This window comes from Schistocerca serialis, chromosome 5 (assembly GCF_023864345.2).
Source record: "Schistocerca serialis cubense isolate TAMUIC-IGC-003099 chromosome 5, iqSchSeri2.2, whole genome shotgun sequence".
NCBI lineage: Eukaryota > Metazoa > Arthropoda > Insecta > Orthoptera > Acrididae > Schistocerca > Schistocerca serialis.
Genome location: NC_064642.1, coordinates 123,557,848 through 123,580,113, shown reverse-complemented (window position 1 = coordinate 123,580,113; position 22,266 = coordinate 123,557,848).

The window sequence follows — 22,266 nt, the reverse complement described above, 5'->3', positions numbered from 1 at the left end:
TTGTAACATATAGTCGAAATTAAGAGGGAGAGGAAGCTAATAATTCAATGTCTCTTTGCCAGAAATGTCACATGGAGTGAACGCTTAACCAGAAAAGGCTTGATGGGTATTCGGTTGTTTTAAGCTCGGAAAAAGAAACCAGGAAATAAAAATATACAGACGACTATTCGCACACTTTGGCACATTAACAAGCGTTACACGTCTCTAACTAATATTAAAAGTATTTAACATTGTCTACGTCGCTATTATGAATCCTTGCTAAAAGCAAAGACCACACACATAGTCATAGATAGCATAAGGAGATCAAAAGTGCAGGGTGTTGCATAGTGTCTACAATTCACGTAAAAATCATCACGGTATTAAAATCAAAAAGTTTTCAGTCTAGATATTCAACACAGGCACAGGAAGTGATTCGGTGTATTTACCCTCGCTTAGTCTTTCACGAATGGTGCTGCAGTATCGATACAAAGATATAGCATTGCAATGGACCATGGGGGAACAAATGACGTCAGTGCATGTTTCCACGGAAACGACGTTTAGCATTGTGTGTTTCTATTTAAGGAAAGACGCTGGGACGGTTAGGCAGAGTTTCACAGACACGTCGCTGCGGGTAGACAGTATGCTGCAGAGGGAAGACGCCGCCGTCGTGTACAAATCTCTGGACGCACAAAAGCTGAGGAGGCGGCGGCGTTGATCCTATTTGCGAATTTTACGAAGGTATGACGTGGTTTCTGACCACATATGTGCTCCTACGACTCTTAGTAAACATTTTGCTCATGTATTCTTTTCTTTCCAGAGCTTTGGATTTGAATATGACGGCCAGAGAACAACGTGGGCGCCATGTATAAGTCGCTGGAACAGCAAATGCTGAGGAGATGGCGGCGTCGATGCGCTTTGCGAACGATGCGTTGGTATGCCATGGTGTCAGAGGACGTACTGGCTCCCACGAGTCGCAGTAAGCTTTTGCTCACGTGCTTTCCTTTTGCAGAGCCTTGGATATGAGTACGATGATTGCAGAGTTTTTAATTTGAGTACGACGAGACGACAACGTGACCGCCTTGCACGTCACTGGAAGCGCAAAAGCTGACGACGTGGCGTCGATGTTTGCGAACGATAGGAAGGTACGTCGTGCTTTCGAGTACATACAAGCTTCCGCGACTCGCACTGAACCTTTTCTCATGTATTCTCTTTTTTTTCAGAGCATCAGATTTGAGTACGATGACACTGCGGTCGTGTACAAGACGCAGGAAGGGTGAAAGTTGAAGATGTGGTGGCGTCGAAGCCGTTTGCGGACGATACGAAGCTATGCCTTGGTGTCTCAGAGCACTACCTGCAGTAAACTCTGGCTGATCATGATTTTTCTTTTTTTCCAGAGCCTTGGATCTGTGCGACAACGACGTCGGCGCCCCCACTGGGAGACAAACACCTGAGAAGGTGGACGCGTCGAAGCTGTTTGCAAACGACATGAAAGTTCACAGTCGTGTCTGTAAGCTTAGACCGTAACAAGACTCAAGACACGTGGGGACGGCAGAGAAGGAATTTAATCGAGCTATATCTGATAAGCGTGCAAGATTTGCGTGCTGTATGTCTCGAATGAAGACTGATACCCCTTTAAATAAAAGAAAATGAAATTTAACTAACTCATATCATTTTAATCTAAATGCGATAGACATATCGAAGATACACTGGGTTAACTCATATTTTTCACAAGACAAATGTATCTCCAATCAGGCTTATAAATATATAAATATGAATGAAGCAAAAATAATTTCCCCAAGTTCATAAAACTAACTTCTACGAGAGACGCAAAATTACTTATACTCAAGCTTATATATATGTCAAACAAAAATATTTTCCTCAAGCTTATAGAAAACAGACATCTCATACAGAGGAATGGATTTTCTAAAATATTGATTACATCTGTGTAATTAATGTCCGTCATGAACGTTATCTTAGGGGTATACAAAGCTAAACGTTGCATGCTAGCCCCCACATTACCTATTGTCCAATGTAACGCCGAGGTGATTCACAGTTCTGCTTCAATGCAACGAACGACCGCTGACACACTATACCCTGAACTTATTGTATTTGTGGAATTGCTCAGGCATTTATGTGGATGGGTACAGGCGCGCCGCCTTCAGATGGCGTTAACAGCGCATGCACCATGAAACACACCGCGGAGGTCATCGCTATAGAGTGGAGCTCACTGTCTCACTCGCGGTCAGCGTTGCTGCTCACACAGAATCGTATAGTCAGCAACACCAGCCAGAAGAACAGATTTATACAGTCACGACAAGGGAGTTATCATGCTACGAGTGGTGGGACATTATATAAGAGAAAATGAATAGGTCGACTTTCTCGCTAAGAGGAATAAGACCTTCGTAAAGTCGTGTGACGGTAAAACAGACTCATGGAATAACAAGTGCAATCTACTACATCAACTCAGAAGACATTATGCAGATATAGTGCAGAAAGTGTTTCCACAACAATGTTACACCTTTGAGATGTAGCGAAGAAAATTCGTCCTTAGAAATTTTTCGTCTCCGCTTCCATCAAGCGATATTCATGCAGCAACTATATCGTATATAATGAACTGAAACACACCTTTGTGACTGTGGTGCAGAGAACAACACAGAACACATCGTTTTCGGCTGCCACTGCGACACCACGCTCCGTTCAATTCACTGTGTGTGTAGTCACTTGTAAGTAACACACACCTCCCCCTTTTGGATTTAAATCCACCTCAGAAGAAAGTGTCACGTATATGCAGGCATTCATGACTTTAAATTACATGTGATTAACATATCAGCTTGAGAGTAGCAGTGCATTCTCCCTTCTAAATGACAAAAAGTTATTTCGCAAACACAGTGTGTTTCTAAATTATAAAGCTTTTTGTCAATGATGATATATGCCATTCGTATTAAAGCTAGAGTAACCAGATATCTAGATCCAATGATAGGCAATAGCTAGTAACTGCACGTAACAATGTATTGTCCTAATAGCAACTTTCGATTTACTTCATCAGCCACCACCATTTGAATCCCATAATTACTGAAAACTCTGTCCTACGCAGTCACGAAAATCGATAAATCACGCAGGTTGAGTAAGTTACCTTAACACAAGAACTTAAGTCCTTAGCTTCCAGATCCATCATGAGTAGAACATCGGCAACAGACGCGTACTCGCCGCCCTGCCAGCTTTCCACGCCTCTCTCTCTCTTTCTCTCTCTCTCTCTCTCTCTCTCTCTCTCTCTGTATCTCTGGCGTTACGAAACGACGTGAGAAAGGATGCAAGCTTGTGTTAGGGGAACCCAATTTAAATCTGAGGTTGTTGGAAAAGTCGTTAAAATCGTCAGAAGTATTATTAAATTTCTTTATCTTATTAGTATTACAATGAAGCGCGAGAGGCAGTAGTTTCACATCACCTGTTTTTGAGAAATCATTTGCCAAGAATTTTCCGAATCCAGGCTTGTGTAATCTACACTACGCAACGCAATTAATGAACCACTTTTCCTAGAGCTCGTAATTGAGTCCCATTGCGATGTACATGTTCAAAATCTGTCTCAAAACTGGCTACAACCTGGCTCTGCAATAGCCCTCCTGATCACGCCCCAGCAGGGTGCGCAACAGGAGTGCAGCAGAAGCCTCAGCCCCCTTTGTTCCTTCGGATCACGTCCAGATTTCGTCGAATGGTTTTGAACTGTCTCTAGAGGTTCCAATATCCACACAACAAAAATTGCGGTCGCACTGCACTCTAAAGGGAGTATTACATTCAAAGTGGATTCATTGTGGATATAGCCCCAAAATGTTATTAGAGAGCAGTTGAAATGTCCAGGGGTGTCAGCAGCTGTCAAGAACGTAGTCCTATTGTTCGTACTGAGAACTGCCGTTTACGACTGTGAAATTTGCAAGAATCAACGCCCCTAGGAAACAGTGGTTTCATTGACACTCTTTATGCCACCCCTATAGGACTTTTTGCGTCCATTTCGAGCAGAGCTGCGTCTGAACACTTATCCTCGGTCACCCATAAGGAAATGTGATATTGAAACTCAGGGAGTCGCAGTTCTCACCACCGTAACCGCATCAAAAGAAGGTAGAGCACTTGCCCGCAAAAGGCAAAGGACCCGAGTTCGAGTCTCAGCCCAGCACACAGTTTTAATCTGGCGATAAGTTTTTAAGGAGTATGAGTCGTGCGTGGCTTATGTGCCCACCATCATGTATTGTATACCCTGTTTTAACGTACTTAACGCACGTATCGATATGTCCCCTCTCGTAATATCTTTGCTCTACTGCTATGACTTGTCGGTCTTTGTCTGTCGGGGGGGGGGGGGGGGTAGTTGGTAAGTACCAGCAGTTCGGATCGCGAGTTGGTCACAGTTCGGATTGTCAGATTGTGTCGGGAGTTCCGATTGCGAGTTCGGGTCTGCCAGTCAGTTGGAACGCGTCTGGAGAGCAATCCGCACCTGCCAGTCGGGGAGTTGCAATGTGGCACTAGGGCAGTCGGGTTGGAGCAGCAGTGAGGTCCGCATTGACATGGATCGCCCGACGATTGCCGCCATGCATCACCTGAGCCGGGCCTCGGTCCTGTTTGAACTCTTTCTTAAAGGACCCTAACGTTTTTATGTTGTTCATTTCTTCGGTAAAATGGATAGACTGATATATTCTGAAGTTTGAAATTTAATTGTGGCCCTCAGCCATTTGTGTTGTTCCTTGTATATGTTGCCATTTGGGTTTCAAATTATTTTATTGCTATCTTAATTGAAATTTTGGTTTTCTTTTAAGAGTTCGTGTTGGCTTTCTGCCTTTAAAGGTCTATGGCAATATATTCTAAAATTTTGGAAATAATTGTGGCCCTCAGCCATTTGTATTGCGCTTTGCGTTTGATGTTTTTTCAATTATTTTTTGGTATCTTCATGGGATTTTTATCTTGTTAAGATTTCTTGTTGTAGGCCTTCAGCCATGAAACAGTTGCTAAATTGCAGTAAATGACAATTAGAATCAGAAACTGGCTTCAAATATGGTGCCAATGTGACATCGTTAATCCCCCTTAAATGTCATAAAATCATCTGGGCTATGGCCATTTTTTGCATGTGTCGACCCTCCGCTGGATGAAGCCTCGTTGAGCCCGAGGATGACGTCGCATGGCGCCACGCTTCTGTACTACTGCAGAGTCAGGTGGTCGACAATTTTGAGAAAAATTTCAAACTTTACGTCGTTGGCAGACAGTTATAAGATTTCGGAAAACCGATCCTTTGTGCTGCACAGTGTCTTTAGCAGCTTAAAAGACCAATTGCTGTGTACGTTAGTGCTCTGAAACCGACAAAACGCAGAAGGAGCGAAATATTTTTCATGCTTAAAGCTTTGTTTAAAAATATGTCGTGTATTTATTCTGCCTTTTACTTAATATTGTCAAAGTGAATAATTTATATGTAACTTAATGCCATAGAAACTACTGCTAAATGTTCGAAACTGTTTGAACTCTTTCTTAAAGGACCCTAACGTTTTTATGTTGTTCATTTCTTGGGCAAATGGATAGATTGATATTTTCTGTTGATATAGCAGAAATATTTGATATAAGCCTCTGGTGTACATTATCTGGTCAAAAGTATCCGGACACCTACTCGTGGATGTCAATATGGAGTATGTGTGCCCTTCGCCATAATGAGGTTTGACATCTGTGGGGGGGCACTTTTAAAGAGGTGTGTCAGTATCTGCGTAGGGACGGTAGTCCATTCTTACTATGTGGTATTCCAATAATTCGCATATGCATAAATGTCAAACACCACACTGGTTCGAATTAAACGGTAAATTACTGAACATGTAATGCAAGGAAGAATGATTAAAATTCAACGTCGTGTTGTCGACGCGGTCTTAAGCGGGTGAGCGCCATCTTGGACTAAACAACTTGAGAAAGGAAATCGGTTCAATTGGACTGAAGCACCTTGAACCGATCGGCCACCACGGCTGGCCCTGATTAATTATAAGAAAGTGGTCGAACTAGAATTCAGTGTTATGTTATCATTTGCACAGCCAATTATAACTTTTGAGTAGGTCAAAAGACTGCTTATGAAAGCACATTTGTTATTTAAAGAGTTATGGTTTGTTGCGCCTTATTTAATTAATATCAGCGATAAGAAACTTATGATTCCTCACACAAAACTGACGTAGTTTTGTTCATGAGCAAGGTTCTTTAAACCATGAAAGTTTAACGGTCCTCATGTACTAGACTAGTTAGTTAGTGAACCAATGCAAAGGCGCCTTCAAAGCCAGTGTAGTTAGATTTGCGTTCTGATTGGTTGCTTCAAACCGAGTTTAAGAAAGAACTATTTACTATGTTGTCTATTCTATTGCAAGTCGGTTAATGCATAAGCATAGAGACCCTTACTAAATATAGATCAATATCATTAGCAGACTCCCTGATTTAAATTCAGAATTACTTCAAGCTTTTCCCTGTTCAGTATTGCTACTAAAAATTTAATGTGCCGATGATCGGTTTTATATACTGCTACACCTAGTTTATGTAAGGTACGTGTTGTTGAGAGGCATATGCTACTGTTTACTATCTCTTTGGCCATTTGTATGTTAGTAGCACAATTATCTGCAAGGTTAGTTACTGTGTTTCAGAATGAACAGATACAAGTTAACAGATTAGTGTGTGTGTGTGTGTGTGTGTGTGTGTGTGTGTGTGTGTTTGCGCGTGTGTCAAGTATATCATTTTACAACTTGCTTTTGTGCTGGGAGAACGATTGTTCCTGAGCGACCGTTTACTGTTGGTTATATTTTGCTGGAATGTTTCGGAATTGAATCCCAGGTTGATTGTTCTGTTTCCAATACGTTATCTCACGGTGACAATTGCTTAAAAATTGCTCGCAGAGGTATAACGTTAGCAACAGTTGCCGTTTTAAGGTGGTCGGTTGAAAGATTACACACTGCCAACAAAAAGAACTCTATAATTTTCATTGCGATTAGGTCGGCAGTTTCGATGAATTTTTTGAATGATTTCTTGAAGCCTTCAGCTGCCATTTTCTTTATTTCCAATACGATTGTACAATTTCGCCCTTAGGCCATTTTAAATTATCTAAAACGGAAGTTTCCTACAGTGGATACATAAGTGACACCTGTGTTTTTGATGTAGGAACAAGTCATATATGTAGATATATTAGGCGCATTATAACGTAGTTTACTGATGATTTTTTGGTAACAGATTATGTCATATACGTCGTCGCTCCTATGACGTCATATCATGCTAATAAATTAGTTCGATGTGTTTACGATAGATTAGGAGCACGTGCTCCTAAAATAGCATAAACACCTCGGACTAATTTATGAGCATGATACGATGTCATAGGAGCAACGACGTTATTTTAGGAGCATTGGGCGCTGACTTTTTTACGGATGACACTGCGTGACAGCATCGAACTGCGCACGTGGAGGAGCTCTTAAAATCAGAGGATGCCCAGCGAATGGACCGGTCAGCCCGTTCCCTTGATCTGAATTCCATCGCACACGTGTGGAACTGTCTTGAAGTGATTTATGTAAACTTAATTCAGGATAGCCATGCGCGGATTCGAGTCCTGTTCCATCGCGAAACAAGCCCACTGTCCCAACGATGGCTGCCTTCTATACTGGCGGAATGGCTCCCTTTAAAAATTAAAGACCGATTTCCTTGCTGGCCGGGGTGGCCGAGCAGTTCTAGGTGCTACAGTCTGGAACCGAGCGACCACTACGGTCGCAGGTTCGAATCCTGCCTCGGGCTTGAATGTGTGTGATGTCCTTGGGTTAGTTCGGTTTAAGTAGTTCTAAGTTCTAGTGGGCTGATGACCTCATAAGTTAAGTCTCATAGTGCTCAGAGCCATTTGAGCCTGCCAATAAATTAGGTATCACGGAATTAAATTCACTAGATTAGAATTCCTGTCTTGGTTTGTGATTTGGTGTAAGATAGACTTCTTATCAACACCAAGATTATTATTAAAATCAGCCATATTTCACAAAGACCTGGTCCGTTTACACAGTGCCTAATATAAACAGATTAGTGGAAGGCTGATGACTCTAGTGGCACAATTTGCAGTGGCTGTTAACCCAGCAGCGATGCAATCATAGCAATGCTATAGGCCTCACCCTGTTACATATCTTCTTGGCGTCAGAGTTATATTTTTATAGGGCCGGAAATCATGCCATGATAATGGTACCACCATATTTAGAATCCGAGGCCCCTAAATACTGCTGTTAAGCACTTCTGGCCTCAAAACTCCAGGAATATGAGTCACAATGATTCGCTACTGCTAGCGAGGTGTTACCCACAGCACTGCTCAGTCCAGACTCCTCTTTTTCCTTCTGCCAGGCCACTTCCGTAGATGAGGGGATTCCCCACATCTTTTACATTCACCCCTGTGTCCCCTATAGATGGACCGCGTTATTTACGGTACAATAAGTAACAATCATTCCATTAATTACTTAAATCCACATGCATAATTTAAACAACATCGTTCAAAAACTTCCACATAACTGAAACATGCATACATAGTCAAAGAATTTCCATGACAGATACATTATACATAAGCAGTTTCACAAATTGACATAGAAATATCGATACAGATACAAAATAGGTTAAAATTAGATCTTGAAGGTGACACTTCCCACTAAAGCTACTTTCGTCCCTAGCTAATACATACCATTGTACACAAACAAAAAAAGTTTTGCATCACCCTGGTTCCGAGAGTTCCAGACCCTGTACGGAAAATTGGAGTAGATATCAACATAAACATCATTTCTGCCCTTTTTATTGCTCATGAAAACGACACAACTGCATGTTGTACCACCATACAGCGAGACCTTCAGAGGTGGTGGTCCAGATTGCAGTACAGATCGGTACCCCTAATACCCAGTAGCAAGTACTTTTGCATTAAGGCATGCCTGTATTCGTCATGGCATACTATCCACAGGTTTATCAAGGCACTGTTGGTGCAGATTGTCACACTCCTCAATGGCGATTCGACGGAGATCCCTCAGAGTGGTAGGTGAGTCACGTCGTCCGTAAACAGCACTTTTCAATCCATCCCAGACATCTTCGATAGGGTTCATGTCTGGAGAACGCGCTGATCACTCTAGTCCAACCATGTCGTTATCCTAAAGAAAGTCATTCAGAAGATGTGCACGATGGGTGTGCGAATTGTCGACCATGAAGACGAATGCCTCGCCAATATGCTGCCACTATGGTTGCACTATCGGTCGGAGGATGGCATTCACGTATCGTACAGCCGTTACGACGCCTTCCATGACTACCAGCGGCGTACGTCGGCCCCACATAACGCTATCCAGAAACAGAAGGGAACCTAAAACTTGCTGCACTTACTGGACAGTGTATCTAAGGCGTTCAGCCTGACCGGATTGCCTCCATACACATCTCAAACGAATGTCTGATTGAAGGCATATGCGACACTCATCGGTGAGGAAAACGTGATGCCAACCTTGAGCGGTCCATTCGGCATGTTGTTGGGCCCATCTCTACAGCGATGCTTCGTGTCTTGATTGCAAAGGTGGACCTCGCCAAGGAAGTCGTAAGTGAAGTTGCGCATCATGCAGCCTATTGTGCACAGTTCGAGTCGTAACAGGACGTCCTGTGACTGCACAAAAAGCGTTATACGACATGGTGGCGTCGCTGTCAGGGTTTCTCCTAGCCGCAATCCGTAGTTAGCGGTCACCCATTGCAGTAGTAGCCCTTGATCGGTCTGAACGATTCATGTCATCGACAGTTAATGTCTCTCTGTATCGCCTCGTATCCAAACAACATCGCTTTGGTTCACTCCGAGACGCCTGAACGCTTCCCTTGTCGAGAGGCCTCACTGGCACAAAGTAACAATGCTGTCGCGATCGAACCGCGTTATCGACCATCTAGACATGGTTGAACTACAGACAACGTGAGCTGTGTACCTCCTTCCCGGTGGAATGCCTGGAACTGATCGGCTGTTGACCCCTCCGTCAAATAGGCGCTGCTCTTTCATGGTTGCTTACATCTTTGGACGGGTTTAGTGACACCTCTGAACAGTCAAAGGCATTGTGTCTGTGATACAATATCCACAGTCAACGTCTATCTTCAGGATTTCTGGGAACTGGGGTGCTGCAAACGTTATTGGATGTGTGTATATTTCCGTAACTGAAAGCAAAGAACCTGATAGATCAATTGAACGAAATGGAAAGATCTCTGGAAAGGGATTGTAGTAGAATATTAACAAAATGTGAACAAAGGCAATGGTATGTAACCCACATTTCCATCTTGATGTACAGTCTTCCAAGAAAGGTGAATCACTCAGAAGACACGATCGAGTGCCAGTGTAACTTCGTAGACGTACACTCCACCGGCTGGAATGCAGATAATGAGAGATGTAATTCTTTGTGAAGGGTAGGGCGGCCGCCAAAGTGCATTAGTATTGGTCGTGTTTACTGTAGGTTCTAGGCTTGGTAGGATGACTAAGGGGCGTGAACAGCGTCAGATGTTTAGCGACCACTCTGAAGGACAGAGATTCTGCGCATTTGTGTGAGACCGACAGTCTGAAAGGGGCTTCATTGTGGGTCTCCACCTGGCAAGTTGATCAAAACGCGCAATATCCACATTTTTGGAATATTTGGATACCACAGTGGCCCGATGTTGGACTGCATAATAACGTTAGAGCTGGCACTCTTGCCGTCAAGAGTCGACCACCACTACGGAGAATCGCCGTATTGTGCACCAAGCACTTTCAAATCTGCGCCTGCCATTGGAGATCAGGTAAAGCTACGTTCTGTGTCATCCTTGCATCACTGACTGGATGCTAGCAATAGCCCGACTAGGGATTTACCGTTCCGTTCTTATACCTCCGTTAGCACCACAGATTAAACGACTGCGGTTGTGTGGCGGCTGGGTCAGGAGCTACGGACTGGTGATGAACGGCATCGCACTGTGTTCGGCGACCCTGAATGACCGTCATCGGCGACTATGGCGGGGATATAGAGAGAGTTCCCAATCTTCCAGTGTTTTGGAGAGGCATTATGGTGTCAGCATGCAGCAGAATGGTGCGTCAGAGACACCCTGCGGCCTCATGTTGCACCTCTAATGTGAAGCATAGTGTTGTTACTTTTTAACACAACAGTTCATGTCCTCTGTGACTGTCTGCGTAATGTTGAAGTACACCCATGGACATATAGACCCTCACACGTGTCCCCGAAGCTCGGATGTCAACTCTGTCCCAATTCCAGAATCCAGATTATCAAGGAATACAATTGTGGTCTAGAGGAGGGTGCTGATGAAATATGGGATAATTAATGAACTGAAGTCTCGAGAAGAGAATTTATGGCACAGCTAAAAGAAGGGATTGGTTGATAGGGGGTATCCTGAGGCGTCGAGAAATCGTCAGTTGGGAAAAGGAGAAACTATTGGCGCTGAAAAAAGTAACGTTAGACCGAGGTAGCCTATGGTAAGCAAGTTAAATGGTTGTAGGTTACATAGTTCAGCAGAGATGACGAGACTCGCACGGGATAGACTACTGAGGCGATCTGCATCAGACCTTTCTTCGCACAGGAGACAATGAAACAACCCCCGCTCAAACACAGATAAGCGTGGTTGTCCATTGTGGGCACCCCTGGTGAAGTAGCAGACTCGACCACAGTCACGTCAATTAAATAACATCACTGAATGGGACAGCACAAGAGTCTTGTCACATCTATGAGGCCTTACAGATAGCTTGAGTCTTTTTCTTTCTCCAGTTTCCACCACGTTTTCGAGATGGATGCTTCAAAATCGAAATGCTAGGCAATAATATTCGACAAATCACTTATTCACTACCATGAAGGTATAGTTTTAATGAAGTAGTGAAACATACGATACGTTCACATGTTCAGTGCCAACAATTAACAACTTTGTTTGCAGCAGCGTTAGAAGCAAGATGTTCACTTGAATATGAGATTTGTAGTTAATCCTTCTTTTGCAACAGTTTTATTAATTTATGTCCCCTTTCAGTAGGCATGGCTGAAAACAAGCACTGATTTTTTTACCCTTTCCGTCTCGCGCTTCGCCTTGCCAAGAGCAGTGCGCATCAAGCCTGCGATATTCAGAAAAGCAGAGCCCAAGGACGAGAATTCCGTACGCCTGTGCCGGGAAGTGTGACTTCACAGCATCGCATCAATATTAACCGCCCAGCAAACATGAAAACATAACGAACCTACTGCGAAGAGATGAATGAAGTTTTCTCAGTGAACACCTACAAGCAGGAACTAAGGAGAAGAGTTGTAGGGTTCACATTTACCACCCACGATGAGCGTTTACTCGGTAGAAATTAAATTTTACAAAATGGCAAAATAACACTTTCCCTTTTTAGTGGTTATCACGAATTTCAACAACTGTAAAATATTTGAAGAACTAATATATGTAGGACGCGTTTTTTATTCTCTTCTACTTCAATCGACATGCACTTTGAAACTTCATTCTATATGGTCAAACATTATATACATCTGTGGCAAAAAAGTATTTAATTCAAACAATTTTAAACTTTAATTTTACTTGAGCGCCACTAATAGTATAGTATTTGAATTAATGCTGTTTGACGAGATTACTCCTACTGTTGTCTCTATGTGGATTCGTAAATTGGCTATAATTCGTTTCACGCAACACATGCAATTTTTTGCCGGTATGTTCCATTTTCTGTAGAGACAAAGGCTAAAAGAAATATTTGACCTCTCGATATGCCTAAAATACTAGGTCCTCACGTTTAATAAAATGTGTACTACTAACATACTATATCAGCATTAAGTTCCCAGACTCGCCAAATATGTCGAGAAAAGTATGGTAAAAGTCCGATGCGGGATTGTAAGACATGGAGACAGTCCCGTTGAAAAAGAATTGACATAACGAACGGTTCTCCACTTATCAACAACAACCGTGCACAGGGAATCGTTTACTAAACAGGCAGCTGTCTCTTTACCACAAAATGTAATGCGCATACCTGGTCTTGGCGAGTGGGAGAGAGTCAGCTGCTCAATTTTTACGTTATTCCGTAGTTTATCGAATGCAGCCCGTGCTTTGATCACCATTTCGGTATCTGGGGACCCCGCTACCTCACCAGATACCGTTACCCACGGGATCACGGGAGCGTTTTATGTTAGTTTATTTTTAACCGTCCACTACTGAGTGATAATTGTTGAACAAGAACGCTGGGTCACCCTATTCTCTTTTTCCGATCTAAACACGACTTGATTTCATTGCACCTGATTATGGTGTTAATAGTGGCAGTTTACCCTGAATAACGAAAAGTGTGAGTCGTCCAAAAGAGTGCTAAAAGGAACTCGTTAAACATCGGTTGCACAATAAATCATCCTAATCTAAAAGTCGTAAATTCAACTAAATACCTAAGTATAACAATCACAAAATACTTAAATTGGAAGGAACACATAGAAAATGTTGTGGGGAAGGCTAACCAAAGGCTGCGTTTTACTGGCAGGACACTTAGAAAATGTAACAGACCTACTAAGGAGACTGCCTACACAAGGCTTGTCCGTCCTCTTTTAAAATACTGCTGCGCGGTGTGGGACTGACGGAGTACATCGAAAAAGTTCAAAGAAAGGCAGTACGTTTTGTATTATCTGGAAATATGGGAAAGAGTGTCACAGGAATGATACAGGATTTGGGCTATAAATCGTTAAAAGAAAGGCGTTTTTCGTAGCGACGGAATCTTCTCACGAAATTCCGATCATTAAATTTCTCCACCGAATGCGAAAATATTTTGCTGACACCGACCTACATAGGGAGGAACGATCACCAATAAAATAAGGGAAATCAGAGTTCGTACGGAAAGATATAGGTGTTCATTCTTTCGGTGCGCTCTACGAGATTGGAAAAATAGAGAATTGTGAAGGTGGTTGAATGAACCCTCTGCCAGGCACTTAAATGTGATTTACTGAGTAGACTTGTAGAAGTAGATGTAGATGCATCTGAACTGCTGTGAAACCTATCTTGGCTATAAATAAATAACCCACAGCTAAAGCAGTCTTTTCAAAATGATATGGGACTTAAAAGGATATCAGAATTTGTTAACTACGTGGTAGACGAAGAGAACGACTTTTGACACCTTCTTCCAAATAATTCATATGGAAGTGACAATCAGGACATAAGTAGATGGCAGGTACAGACAAAGGAAGCATGATTTGCTGAAAGAAACCTACTACTGATAACATGTACTCAATTACGTGAATGTATTCGTGAGTGTTTACATCAGAAGCACATTAGGAAGTGGATCATGGACTGTAGACAAACTGGAAAAGAAGGTAACTGAAGCTTTTTAGATCCGGTTTTCGCGGAAGGTGCTTGAGTGCACAAAGGATAAGGAATTTGCAGGTTATATGAAGTATCAGAGAGGGAAGCATTGATTAGAAGAGAGACAGGATGACAGCACATGCGTTCAGACATCGTAAGACATCGTACAAGAGGAAGCCGTTGCAGCTGAAGTTTTATAGGAAGACTGATACTGGAAAATACCTGAGAAATAATCGAAAACGTTGAGTGTAGGCGCTGCTCTGAGGTGTAGACGGTGGCACTAGAGAGGTCAGTTTGGTGTTCCTAGCTGTAGTAATGTACGTTTAGCATTTCCTAATCTATAGCAGAAAAGCCATTGTACAGGATGAAAATTGTTAAGATTATTTCAATACAAGTGCGATGAAACCTGTGTGATCAACTTTTAGACAAACACAGAAGGTAGTATCCATTAAATATCAGCGTCAGTTTTGTATACTGCGTAGACTGGACTGCATTAGAAATTTTGACAAAAAAACAATATTGAGAATGAGGAGGAACTGTGATGATGGTAAATGCAAGAAAGCTGGGCAACGTAATTGTACTTTGTTTTCGAAAGAGTATATAGAAGACGTACTTTCGTCCGTTTTCTGTAAACGTTCCCCGTAAAAAATTGTGAGACTTTTTATTTGATGGCGTATAACCGTTGTCACAACAGTAGCTATGGTAGCAGTTTGAACTAACAACTGCAAACAACCCATATGTATACGACCAGTAGGTTGTGAGCGGACAATGTTAAGTAGTGGACGAGGTACCATAGTCTGCCTACGATCCTGACAGACGAAAATGCATAGATCACCGAAAGATCCAGGCTCCGTTTCAAGCTAGCGAAGTCTAATGTTTGGTAGATATGCCTCGTCAGGGACGAAGCTTATGTTAATTATTTTAGGTAATAGACAGTTTCATAACAGAGACATTAAAGATCCACACACAACTGCCAAGCATGCCTTTAGTGCGAAAAAACACCAAGAATTCAAGCTATGTTTTGTGTGTGTTGAATCATAATTTATGAGAAACGCGCTATGGTCGGTGGTAATGGGCGGAGTTGTGGGTGTGTAGAAAGTATGGGGTGTCTGGCAGTGTAACATCTGTTACTCTTGTTTATCACTTCTAAACTGAGTTGACAGTCTCCTACGAAGAAATTAAATGGCATACAGGAAGGTATAAGAATGGGGTGTATTGCTGTGCTTAGCTAAAATGTGATGGGGCTGTTCTTTGTGTTGGATACGGAAGTGCTGGTACTTAGTTACAATCTGACTGACAACGAGCACTGTTAAAGAACTTTCGTAGTCTGTCTTAAGGGTTCCTTCTCGTCAGCCTATAAAATAAACGATTTTTGCTACTTCTTTTTGGTAAAAGTAATGAGGCAATCAATGTAAATCTTTTTGCACATTTTCTGATTTTTTTAAGAAATTTAGTCATCATAAAGCCTCCCATGCGAGGATTTAAAGTTGCTCTCAAAAATGAGGTGTGTCCAATACGGAAGTCCTGCAGTTGGCAAATCTATTTTTCTTAAACTATAGGATACTGTACACGGAGTAAAAGCACAGACTTTTTTTAAAAGATTTGACAATATAATAAAATGTTGGACTTTTGAAACAGTTGGGTGGCTTGCGGAGTATAAATGTAGATGTAGATGTTATGCAGTTTTCTCATGTATTTTTGGTCACATTTCTTGCCGTAGATAACAATTAAATTTAAAAAGAGATTAGCCTATTACACCTTGTGGACATGACCAAGGAGTAGTCAGCCAAATCTCAGAAATATATATATCTGTTGATGTGCGCGCAGTCCATCCCATCACCTTGTGATAAAGTGTATTTTAAATTGAAGGAATAGACTGCGGCTACACAGCAAATATTTGTTTCTAAAATTTGGTTGAATTATTCCTTGAGAAAGATCCCAAGTAACAATAGACTAATTTATTTTAATTTATTCATTAATTGTATGAGAAAGGTGACGAAAAACACACGGACGTGTCATCCGTACGTAACTAAATCGACATCCGATCATATCTTTCAGGTGCTTTACCTTTCTTGTGAGGCAGCGTTTGTCGTACAGCCTTTTGTTACAAGTGTCAGGATGGCCATACACCATTTCCTTCTGTACCACAGTGACATGCGAGCACAGAGACGTAAGCTTACAAACCGACACAGGAACTAACTGCTTCAAAAATGAAGCATATAGCTGTACCGTTCAGTAGGACAGTCATATAGCGACCGACCGCAGCCACAGTCTTTGCTTAAGCAGGCTCCCGATGTGAGTACTACACGGACGCCACGTAGCTCCGTGGCTGCCTTCAGATATGCGTTAACAGTTTTCGAGTAACTAAGATCGAACCAGAGTCCTCCTCTCATGCGTTGCCTAATACGTAAGTGTTGCAAATTACCTTCTTTGTGAGGAGGGGTCATTAGCTTTCTGACTAGTTTTATGTCACGAGCCATCAGTAATATGGGACTTTACTTATAGGTGCGTACCTTTAATGGCATGGTCTCCATTGCCTTCTGCATCGTCATATCGTTGATTATTGAAAATTATTCTTCACTTTAGAGCTAGTTTCCCATCTCAAGGCCAAGTTCGTTCCTTGAAACTCAATCGGCTCCTCCCCCTTTGACAAGACTGTTGCCAGCATCGTGATGATTCTTGTTCCAGTAATTAGCTTCGTAACATATAGTCGAAATTAAGAGAGAGAGGAAGCTTATAATTAAATGTCTCTGTGCCATAAATGTCACAAAGGGCCGGATACCTAACCAGAAAATGCTTGATGGGTATTCGTTTGTTGTAAGCTCGGAAAAAGGAACCACGAAATAAGAATATACAGACAACTATTCGGACAGTCTGGCGCCTTAACAACAGTTCCAGGTGTCTAACTAATATTAAAAGTACATAACATTGTCTACGTAGCTACACTGCTGGCCATTAAAATTGCTACACCAAGAAGAAATTCAGATGATAAACGGGTATTCATTGGACAAATATATTATACTAGAACTGACATGTGATTACATTTTCACGCAATTTGGGTGCATAGATCCTGACAAATCAGTAACCAGAACAACCACCTGTAATAACGGCCTTGATACGAATGCGCATTGAGTCAAACAGAGCTTGGATGGCGTGTACAGGTACAGCTGCCCATGCAGCCTCAACACGATACTACAGTTCATCAAGAGTAGTGACTGGCGTATTGTGACGAGCCAGTTGCTTGGCCACCATTGACCAGACGTTTTCAATTGGTGAGAGATCTGGAGAATGTGCTGGCCCGGGCAGTAGTCGAACATTTTCTGTATCCAGAAAGGGCCGTACAGGAACTGCAACATGTGGTCGTGCATGATCCTGCTGAAATGTAGGGTCGTAACACATCTGAAATGTAACGTCCACTGTTCAAAGTGCCGTCAATGTGAACAAGAGGTGACCGAGACGTGTAACCAATGGCACACCATACCATCACGCCGGGTGATACGCCAGTATGGCGATGACGAATACACGCTTACAATGTGCGTTCTGCGCGATGTCGCCTAACACGGATGCGTTCGTCATAATGCTGTAAATAGGACCTTGATTCATCCGAAAAAATGACGTTTTGACATTCGTGCACCCAGGTTCGCCGTTGAGTACACCATCGCAGGCGCTCCTGTCTGTGATGCAGCGTCAAGGGTAACCGCAGCCATGGTCTCCGAGCTGATGGTCCATGCTGCTGCAAACGTCGTCGAACTGTTCGTGCAGATGGTTGTCTTTGTAACGTCCCCATCTGTTGACTCAGGGATCGAGATGTGGCTGCGCGATCCGTTGCAGCAATGCAGATAAGATGCCTATCATCTCGACTGCTAGTGATACGAGGCCGTTGGGATCCAGCACAGCGTGCCGTATTACCCTCCTCAATCCACCGATTCCATATTCTGCTAACAGTCATTGGATATCGACCAACACTGGCAGCAATGTCGGGATACGATAAACCGCAATCACGATACGCTACAATCCGACCTTTATCAAACTCGGACACGTGATGGTACGCATTTCTCCTCCTTACACGAGGCATCACAACAACGTTTCACCAGGCAACGTCGATCAACTGCTGTTTGTGTACGAGAAATCGATTAGAAACTTTCCTCATGTCAGCACGTTACAGGTATCGCCACCGGCGCCAACCTTGTATGAATGCTCTGAAAAGATAATCGTTTGATTATTACAGCATCTTCTTTTTGTCGGTTAAATTTCGCGTCTGTAGCACGTCACGTTCGTGGTGTAGCTATTTTAATGGCCAATAGTGTATTATAAATCCTTGGTAAAAGCAAGGCCGACACAGGTACAATCATAGACAGCACCCCAGTGGGGTGCTGGATAGTGTCTACACGTCACGTAAAAACCATCTGGGGATTAAAATCACCAGGGTTTCAGTCTAGATATCGAACAATGACTCCGGGAGTGATCCGGTGTATTTTTCCTCAATTAGTCTTTCACGAATGGTCGTGCAGTATCGACATAAACATGTGGCATTGTAATGGACAATAGATCAGTAAATGACGTCTGTGCACATTTCCACGGAAACCACGTTTAGTATTGTCGTATTTCTGTTTAAGGAAAGACGCTGGGACGGTTAGGCAGAATTTCACAGACACGTCGCTGCGGGTAGACAGCATGCAGCAGAGAGACGACGCCGCCGTCGTGTACAAGTCTCTGGAAGCACAAAGCCGAGAAGGTAGCGGTGTTGATGCTGTTTGCGAATTTTACGAAGGTATGCCCTGGTTTCCGACCACGTATATGTTCCCACGACTCTTAGTAAACTTCTGCTCATGTATTCTTTTCTTTCCAGAGCTTTGGATTTGAGCACGACGGCCAGAGAACTACGTGTCCGCCATGTATAAGTCGCAGAAAGAGGAAATGCTGAGGAGATTGCGGCGTCGATGCTGTTTGCGAACGATGCAGTGATATGCCATGGTGCCTGAGGACTTACTAGCTCCCACGACGACTCGCAGTAACCTTTTGCTCACGTACTTTCTTTTCGCAGAGCCTTGGATATGAGTACGATGATAGCAGAGCTTTGAATTTGAGTATGACGAGACGACAACGTGACCGCTTTGTACGTCCCAGGAGGCACAAAAGCTGAGGGCTTGGCGCCAATGCTGTTTGAGGACGATACGAAGGTACGCCGTGGTTTCGAGCGCATACGAGCTCCCACGACTCACAGTCAACATTTCTCATGTATTCTTTTTTTTTCAGAGGCTGGGATTTGAGTACGGCGACGAAGCGGTCGTGTACAAGTCGCAGGAAGGGCGAAAGCTGAGGATGTGGTCGCGTCGAAGCCATTTGCGGACGATACGAAGCTATAACGTGGTGTCCCAGCACAACGCACAGTAATCAATTGCTGATTATGATTTTTTTTCTTCCAGATCCTTTCATCTGTGTGACGACAGCGCCACCGCCGCCGCCGCCGCCGACGCCGCTGCCGCCGCTGGAAGAGAAACAGCTGAGGAGGTGGCCGCGACGAAGCTGTTTGCAAACAACACGAAAATTCACGGAGGTGTCTGGCAGCTTAGGCCGTAACAAGACTCAAGACACGTGGGGACGGCAGAGAAGCAATCTTATCGAGCTACATCTGATAAGCGTGGAAGAAGTGCGCGCTGTATGTCTCGAATGAAGATTGGACACTTTTAAATAAAAGAAAATAAAATATAACTAAGTCAGCTCATTTTAATCTAACTGCGATAGACATATCGAACATACACTGGGTTAAGACTCATAATTTTCACGAGAGAAGTATTTCCAATCAAGCTTATGAATATATAAAAAATCTGTGAAACAAAAATAATTTCCCGAAGTTCATGAAAACCATAACTTTCACGAGAGGCGCAAAAGTACTTCCACTCAAGCTTATAAATGTACAGAAATATATGTCAAGGAAAACTAATCTCCTCAAGCTTATAAAAACCTATATCTCATTCTGAGGAATGGTTTTTTTATATTGATTACTAATTAATGTCATCCGTCAATGTTACCTGAAAGATTATACAAAGCTATAAGTTGCATCCGAAGTATGCTAGCCCCCACATTACTTATTGCCCAATGTAACGCCGAGATGATTCACAGTTCTGCTTCATAGCAACGAACGACCGCTGACACACTATGCCCTGAACGTAATATGAATGTTTAACTGTTCAGTCATTTATGTGGATGGCTACAGGCGTGCAACTCTCGTATGGCGTTGACAGCGCAAGCGACGACTGGGAGACACATCACGGCGTGCAGTTTTATAGGGTGGAACTCTCTGTCTCAACCGCTGCCAGCGTTGCTACCCCCACAGAATCGTACAGTCGGCAACACCAGCTGGAAGAAGAGATTTACACCGCCACAACTAGGGAGTTATCGTGCTATGAGTGGTGGGCCACTATATTAGAGAAAATGAAGAGGTCGACTTTTTCGCTAAGATGACTAATCACCATGATGCAAGAACGAATGACAATTGTTTTCGCTAAAGAGACCTCCTTAAAGAGTTGTGACGGTAATTCAGAGTCATGGAATAAAAGGTGCCATTTACAACACTAACTTACGAGACATTATGCAGATATAGGCCATAATATCGTTGCACAGCAATGTTACACATCTGGGATGTCTCTAAGATTATTTCTGCTCACAAAGTTTTCATCTCCGCTTCAATCATGCGAGATTCATGCAGCACCTACATCGTATACAATAACTGAAACACACCTTTGTGTCTGTTCTGCATAGAACAATACAGAACACATCATTTTCGGCTGCCACTGTGGCACCACGCCACGCTAAATTCACTGTGTGTGTAGTAGCTTGTGAGTAACCCACAACTCCCCCTTTGGGATTTTAACCCACCTCAGAAGAAAATGTCGCCTATATACAGGCACTCATGACTTTTAATTACATGTGATTAACATATCAGCCTGAGAGTAGCAATGAACTGTTACTTCGAAATGACAAAAAGTTAATTCCCGAACACAGCGTATATGTAAATTATAAAGGCATTTGTCGATGACGATGCATGCCATTCGTATTAAACCTAGAGTAACCAGATAGCTAGACCCAATGATAAGTAGTAACTCGTAACTGCACGTAACAATGTATTGTCCTAATATCAACTTTTGATTTACTTCATCATCCACCACCATTTGAATCCCATAGTTACAGAAAAGTCTACCCTTCGCAATCACGAAAATTTATAATTACGCAGGTAAGTTGCCTAAACACGGGAACTTACGTCCTTACCTACCAGATCCGTCATGAATAGAACATCGGCAACAGACGCGTACCCACCGCCCTCCCTCTTTCCCATGTCTCTCTCTCTCTCCCTCTCTCTCTCTCTCTCTCTCTCTCTCTCTCTATCTATCTATCTTTCTTTCTCTGGCGTTACGAAGCGGCGTGAGAAAGGATGGAAGCTTGTGTTAGGGGACCCTAGTGTAAAAATGCGATTGTTGGAGAAAACGTTAAAAGGGTCAGTAGTATTATTAAATTTCTTTATGTTATTTGTATTACAATGAACCACGGGAGGCAGTAGTTTCACAGCACTTGTTATTGAGCAATCATTTGCCAAGAATTTCCAGAATGCAAGCTAGTGTAATCTATACTTGGAAACACAATTAATGAATCACTTTTTCTAGAGCTCGTAATTGAGTCGTATTGCGACGTATATGTTCAAAATTTGTTTCAAAATTGTCTGCAGCCTGGCTCTGCAATGGTACAAAAGCGTGGCGACCTACGGTGTCACCCTCGTGCGACACAGAGGGTAATGCCAAAAACACATGGCTGTTAGAGGGACCATTTGCTACTGTATTCACAAGTGTACCAGTGTCACAGCCCTCCTTGATCACGCCACAGGAGGCCGCGGAACAGGAGTGCTGCAAAAGTATCAGCATCCTCTGGTCCTTCGGATCACGTACAGATTTCGTCGAATGGTTTTGAACTGTCTCTATAGGTTCCAATATG